Raw genomic sequence first — 7,822 nt, 5'->3', positions numbered from 1 at the left:
ATTATTACTATTCAACTCTAGATACGTGGGGCTCAATCTCTTAGCTTATACCCAGAGAACAAAACTGCCAGCTTTGACTAACAGGCCGTTTTGGTAACATGTAGAGAATGTTCACTACCACTTTCTGAAGGAGTCCCCAAAGGAGCAGAAACAGAACTCCGCTCACTAAGGCCATGCAGAAAGTACGGCTGGGCGAAGGCTGCTGCAGGATCAGGTGAGGGTGAGGAGGGGGTGTGTGTGGGTGTGTGAGAGAGAGTGTGCGTGCACGCACATGTGTGCTTGTGAGAAGAAAAGCCTCTGAATCTGCATGGGATCACTCCCGGGCTTTCAGGAAAGCAGGCTCTGCATGTCCATGTGTAATAACTAAAAAACACACAAGGCTTTCGTCTGATGCCTGGACTTGTACCTCTGGGTTACACGGCCGCTGTCAGCAGAGCCCCAGGGGAACAGCACTCATAAGGAATATGGAACGGAGCACCCCCTCTGAACCACACAAGATAAAGAACAGGCATTTTCTTAAAGGGCCTTTTTTTTTTTTTTTTTTTTTTTTTAACTGGGATGAGGCTTTTCAAACACCTGCTGTTTGGTCATGAATTTGAAGTATAAGACAACAGCAGGGTTTGGTAACAAGGAATTCTGAATTTGAAATTCACATTTGGTGTCTTCAGCCGAAACAGTATGGACGAAGAGGGTAGTTGGGGTTGATTAATCGACCCTATACACAAACAGACAGGCATCAGGTAAAAGAAATTACTTTCCTTCCTGAGAGATTTTATGAAAGTGTGACCTGTTACATGGAAATTAAATCATCAAAAGGATGAAATCAAGACATATCATTAAATTCTCCCATGAGAATTTGTGTCATCTGTGTCATGGTGTCTCTACTGCTGGATGAGAGGCCCCTGGAAACGGCCACGATGCCTGCACCCTCCCAACTCCTCCCTCTCCACTTGCTGAGCTGCTCCTGCTCTCCCAGCTGCCCTAGGCCTGGCTGTCCAAGGCTGCCTCCCACTGCATGTAATTCACTCTCCCTGTCTTCACTGCCAGCTGTCTTAATCAAGGTCCCAGGAGAACCTGCACAAGGAAAAGAGAAACTACTTTTATAACAGAGGGAATATCATGCAAAGAACTGGTTACGGAGACCTTGAAAGAGCTGAGAAGCCAACAGGAGATGGAGAGGAGAGCAGCAAGTAGCCACGGCAGGAAGCCACAGCCTCCTCTGAGCTACAGGAGAAAGGAGAGCCTGGCCAGCAGGCACTGGGACAATGAAAGACACAAAGCAATGTCCTAGACCAATGAAACCAGAACCCCTGCAAGTGGAAGCAGGTATTAGTGGTTTTAGAAACTCCTCAAGTGATTTCAATGCAACCACCAGGCACGAGCAGCCTGCTGAAAGCATCTAGTAGAATCTGCATTCCTATGACTGCATCTGCCCCGAGACTGAGCAGACAAGGGGGGAAGCGCCACCAGCACACCATTGCTCAAGGTCCAGAAATAGACCAAAGACACCACTAAATCAGGATGCCCAGCGGCTCTAAGGTACCTTTAAAGGAATATCCAAGAGCCGGCTTTGATTTATAGAATTTCACCTCATAGAGCAAGTTTAGTAATTGTTCTCTAAAATATACTGTTTTAAAGAGCTGTATCTTGCTTCATGTATATTGAAAAAATTGATTACAGTAAACCATTATCTAGCACAACTGATGCACAAGGCATTTCAAATGTACATAAACTGACTCCGAGAACATCCTGCTTAATAAGTCTCCTAACCTAGTGCACATATTGTGTGTGCTAATCATTTGTTGGATGAACTAATCATCAAAGGAAGATTAGTGTTTAGTGTGATATTGTGATTTTTAATTGTATTTTAATTCTTTTCAAATGGATAATCCATAATGATATATATAATGAATCTCTTAACTAGAAGCAAACATCTTAATATGATCTTCTTTTAAATGACGGAGAAAACATTTCAAGATTTTGTACAGCTCTGGGGTAATCACTCTGAACACCAATTATCATCATAAATATTGCTAAAGAGAAGCCTGATTGGCAAAACCCCAGAGTTCAATTGAGCCTTAGCACCTGAAAAAGAGTGAACTCTTTTTAAAGAACCATCCGTAATGCATTGCTACCCCTTTTTACGAAGCGCATATTCGCGGAAGGAATGTTTCTTAAACGACTGATGTACACGGTAGGGAATAACAAGACAACTAAGATGAGGTCCCTTCCTAGAGCACTTGACATCGTCGCGGAAGAGATCAGACTATGACGCAAGTCTCAGTAAGAGGGAGAAGGTGCTGACTCTAAGGCTCAGTGGGGGTGAGGGTCAAGAGGCCTGAGGACAAGAGCAGGACACTTAGGGGCAAAGGTCCGCTGACTGTGGGGAGGAAGGACCTGCACTACAAGTATTTGAAGATAGAAGCAACCGAATAAACATGACCTTGACATGCAGCATGGACACGCGCCAGAAGCCCACTCAGGGGTTACTGGAAAAAGCCAAGTGGAAGGTTCAAAGAGAACAGTGGCTGCAAGTATCCAAATGAAGGGCAGATGCTAGAAATATTAGAATGAAAAAAAAAAAAGTAGGGAGTTCTCGTTGTGGCTCGGCAGTAATGAAACCAACTAATATCCATGAGGATGTGGGTTCCATCCCTGGCCTTGCTCAGTGGGTTAAGGATCCGGGGTTGCCGTGAGCTGTGGTGTCGGTCGTAGATGCGGCTGAATCCCTGCATGGCTGTGGCTCTGGCGTAGGCCGGCAGCTGCAGCTTCAATTAGACCCCTAGCCTGGGAACCTCCATATGCTGCAGATGCAGCCCTAAAAAGAAAACACAAAACCAAACCATAGAATCTCGGGCCTGAACGTCTCCAAAGGCTGACTGGACAAGATTAAGGAAACAGAGGGAAGAGACGGTTTGAAAGAAAAGATAATGAATATTCCTCTTCAGATGCGTCTGGTCGGAGGCGGGAGACCTGCAAGCACAGACGTCCACGATGAATGCTCTGACAGCACTATTTGCAGAGCCTTTTTATGATGATGCGGTCAGTGTATAGCTGTATCCAGAAATAAAACACTCACTTTTAATCCATATTCCAAAATACTGTGAAGTAAAGTATAGGTTCCTGTGTTAACACAATATTCTTAAAGAGTTTCAAAAGAGCAGTGCAAGTCATCTTCATATGCATCAAAAGTCAACTGCTTCCACTTCGCTTTAATGGTGACTTAGGATAATGCTGTCCAGCCTTTAGGCTGGCGGTGAGGAGTACCAGACCCAACTGTTCAAAAGCCCCTCCTGTAAACAGTCATGATCCTTGCTGGACTTTGTAGATTTGTGCTTTCCTGCCAGATCTGGGGAGATAACTGAGACGTTGGAGACACTGCAGTTGGGGGGACAGTAGCCCCCCCAGTTTGCTCTATCAGCACGACAACCTTTCACTGACTCTTCCCTGCCTTTCTCTATCTCTTCAGCAGTGATGGGCAGAGACTTATCACTCCATCCTAATAAGCAAAAGCTGAACAGACTGAAAAATCAACAGTTCTTCTTGGATCCCTGAGAGGGTAGAGCACAGGGCAAACTGCTGCCCCCACCTGGAGAAACAGACAGACAGACAGGGAGTCAGGGCTCACCCAGCAGAGGCTCACAAGTGGAAGCCACCTCAGGACCCAGTGCCATCGTAGGAAAACCTGAACTGTAATCCAGACTGCCAGAGGCTCAGTGTGGACACGTCTGAGAGTTAAAAACTCCAGGGGGATCTAGCCACGGGGGCCCCCACAGTTTTGCGAGATTTACCTTGAGGAGCTCTATTAACATAGGTCAGAGAAGAATCCCCCCATGCTTCCGGCAGGAAGAGGAGAAAAAGAAACATTTTGAAATACGCCAAAAGCCTCTGTTCTTAACAAAACCTGCCCTCAGGAGAAACTAGTTAAACCCAACCCAACCTATGGGGGGATAATCATCAGAGCCCGTGTGACCTGGGGGAGCGGGGGAATGCCTGGCCCCAGCTCAGGGTCCACCCTGTCCCACCTAAGATGGGAGAGACACTGAGGAGCATTAGGAAGTTCACAGCCTAGAGACACAGACTTCCTGAGGGACTGAGACCGGCTCACAGGCTAGAGCATGCCTTCCCCTCCCTCACAGCCCCCCACCGCACCACTCAAGGCCTGTTTACAGCAGGTGCGTTCACCCCAAACATCAGGCCCAGTCATCAACACATTCCAAGGTCTACCGAAAGGCAAAAAATATAACTTCAAGAGATAGAGAACCAGACACAGCCGTGATTTCAGACTTACCAGAGAAGGAATTTAAAACAACTCTGATGAATATGCTAAGGACTCTAGTGGATAAAGAACACAGCACACAAGAATAGATGAGCAATGTAAGCAGAGAGGTGGGAAGCCTAAGAAGGAACCGAAAAGAAATACTGCAGATCGGAAGCACCGTAACAGAAACGAAGAATGCCTTGGATGGGCTTGAAAGCAGACTGGGCATGGCCAAGGAAAAATCTCTGAGCTTGAGGATATCTTAGTAGAAACCTCCAAAAAACAAAAATAAAAACAGAACAAAACAACAGAATCCCCAGAAGACTATGGGACAACCATAAATGATACAATATGCAAATAGATGCACAGTGGGGAATACCAGAAGATGAGGAAAGAGAGAAAGGGAAAGAATATCGGAAACCATAATGACGGGGAATTTTCCCAAATTAATGTCAGACACCAAACAACGGATCCAAGAGTCTCAGAGAACACTAAGCAAAATAAATGCAGACATTCACCCCCAAACCCCAAATCCACTACATCTAGGCATATCATTTTCAAACAGAAAATCAAAAGTAAAGAAAAAATATCCGAAAGAAGCCAGAGGGAAAAACCACTTTAAATTAAAAATTAAATTAGGAGCTCCTTGATGGCTTAGGGGGTTAAGGATCCAGCACTGTTAATGCCTGGTACAGGAACTCCCACATGCCATAGCACAGCTAAAAAAAACAAAACTGAATTAAACTAAAATAATTAAATCTAAAGTAAGCAGAAGAAAAGCAACAAGAATTAGAGGAGAAATCAATGAAGGTGAAAACAGGACGTTGGTACACAAAATCAACAAAACTCGAAGCAGGTTCTTTGAAAGATCAATAATGTTGATGGGCATCTAGACAAGCTAACTTTAAAAAAAAGAGAGAGAGAGGGACACAGACTACTAATATCAAAAATGAAAGGAGCGACAATACTATATATGCCAAGAACACCAAAAGAATAATAAAGCAACACTACGACTCTATGACCACAAATTTGATAGTCTTGATGGAAGGGGCTAATTCCTCAAAAGACACAGTTTCTAAAACTCACACAAGAAGAAACAGACCAACTGAAAAGACTTACATCTATTTAAAAATTGAATCCAAAACAGAAAGCACCAGGCCCAGATGGGTTCACTGGTGAATTCTACCAAATTAAGGAAGAAATTATGCCAATTCTCTAGAGCTGTGGGGAGGGGATTCAGTATGAGAGCAAGCCAGATAATAGTAATAGCTTACAGCTGGATACGGCTTTGACATTATGAACTACTTTCTCATGTGCAATTAACACACTTAAGCTTCATAATAACCCTGGGAAGTGGCTGTCATTAACCACTTTACAGATGAAAGAAAGCACCAAGCACTGAAGAGAAGTAGCAAGTAATTCAGTGACCCCTCCAGGTGGGAAAGGACTCGTCTGTGACAGGCTTAGAAGAGTTCTTTCCAAAACTATATTATTTTTTCATACTTCAAACTGCCCAACCCACCAATGCCCCCTTGAAGATCAGATTCATTTGCTTATTCATTCAGTGTTTATGTTTGGATATATTCTTATTTTATGCCTCAATTCACATCCTATCTATATCATTGGTAAATATACACATGATTTCCTATGGGCCTATTTCTATCATTTTGTATTGAACACACATCATCATGAGACGTTTGAGCATATAGCATGTTTGCATCCTGAGGCTCTTAATTCAGTTACTCTTCTAAAATGTTAAGCATATGGAGGAGAAAATTTGTCTTGTTTTTCCATAACCTTCTCATGTTAAATTATTTTTATTTTAAAATGTATACTTATTTAGACCTAGAATTTCTAGAGGTCCCATTGTGGCTCAGTGCTAACAAACCCAGCTAGTATCCAAGAGGATGCAGGTCTGATCCCTGGCCCCACTCAGTAGGTTAAGGATCTGGCATTACCGTGAGCTGTGGTGTAGGTCACAGATGCAGCTCAGATCCCATGTTGCTGTAGCTGTGGTGTAGGCTGGCAGCTGTAGCTCTGATTCGACCCCTAGCTCAGGAACTTCGATTTGCCACAGGTATAGCCCTAAAAAGCAAAAAAAAAAAAAAAAAAAAAAAAAAAAAAAAAAAAAAAAAAAAGGAGAGAATTTGTTTCCAAAAACCATTATGCATTTAAGGTGAGAATCTGTCTCTGGGACATTGTATCTTAAAGTTCTGCATATGACAGCATTAATTTGGTACCTGTTTATCATCCATGGCATGACTCTGTTTTGTTTTAGACCTTTCCATCATTCCAGTAGAAACAGTTCTTTTCTATCTCTCGGTATCTCCATTAGAACAAACTATATCCATCCCTCAACCAACCGTAGAGAAGCCTCCTCTCCAACACCTGTTAAGCCAGTTAGTAAGAATCCCTTTACCCATGGCTTCTCCTCTTACTCATCTTCCATCCACTGACCCCCTTCGCTCTTCTTGATGCCTCGACACCTTGACGGCGTCTTTACGCATTTGGAGTTGAGGCCAGTCTCAACTGCTATAGTCATGAGCCCTAGTCATTTGTCTTTATTAAAGTCTTCCTTACCATGAAAAAGATATAAAAATAAAAATACAGTTGGAGAGGTGCCGATTTCGATTTCACAGTTTTAGCTTCCCCCTGTAATCACCAGGGAGCTTTAAAAAATACCTGGGTCCCACACCAAGAGAATCTGATTTGATTAGCCCAGGGACTTTTTAAAAGCTCCCACATGATTCTAATGTACAACCAAGGTTGCAACCTACTGGTCTTAACTCCCTCTCTGTACAGACAAGGACAAGCCTCCGTGGGCTTGGTGACCTGCTCCGGGTTATAAAGTAAATCTGGGTTATAAAGAAAATCCTAGTCTGGTCTGAGGCTGCCTGAACTTGAGTGGAGCCCTTTCCTTCCGCAGCGGAGGCTCTGCTCCCTCGCTTAGGAATTGGTCACTTGCTCCTGTTCCCTGTATTAGAACATTCTGGCTTTCTGGACACACCTTTTCATCTCTGTTCTGCATCCCTCCCCTCCTCTACTAGGCCCACCCTCATAAGCCCTGAATCATTCTCAGACTTGCCAGCATCTCTATAAATGCGCTGCCGGGGACCCTGGACGAACACTCTAAGCATCGTCACCCCGAATGGAATTGCTCCTCCGTTGCACACTCCTCTCGATACAAACCCAAAATGCTTCATCTTGAATTCTGAACTCCAGCCTCTGGCTCAGTCCCCCGTCCTCTGATCTTCCTCACCTTCTCGCACCAGCGGAAACTGTCCTTGATCACACTCTTCCGTGTAACCCCAAGGCTGTCCTGGGAGAGGCGCCTTGCCCAGCCTCTGGTGCTGCAGCCGTCTCCCCAAGGGCACTTTGGAGAGTGGGGACTGTAGGGAGAGGTCTGGTCATCTGCATTTCGAATTAACACCCTTTGAGCCTGAGGCCCTTGCTCCACCCACAGGCTCTCCCCAGTCCCTTCAGGAGCTTTCTGGCCTCCCCACCTCAGCCCTCCGTCTAGGTGAGGCACCGCTGCCCAGTCCCCAGCACTGTGGGAGGCTT

Source organism: Sus scrofa, chromosome 11, assembly GCF_054392235.1.
Source record: "Sus scrofa isolate SSC_HxYL_T2T_F1_AM1 chromosome 11, Sscrofa_HxYL_maternal_Yorkshire_Landrace_v2.0, whole genome shotgun sequence".
Lineage (NCBI taxonomy): Eukaryota > Metazoa > Chordata > Mammalia > Artiodactyla > Suidae > Sus > Sus scrofa.
Note: the sequence above shows the minus strand (reverse complement) of the source record.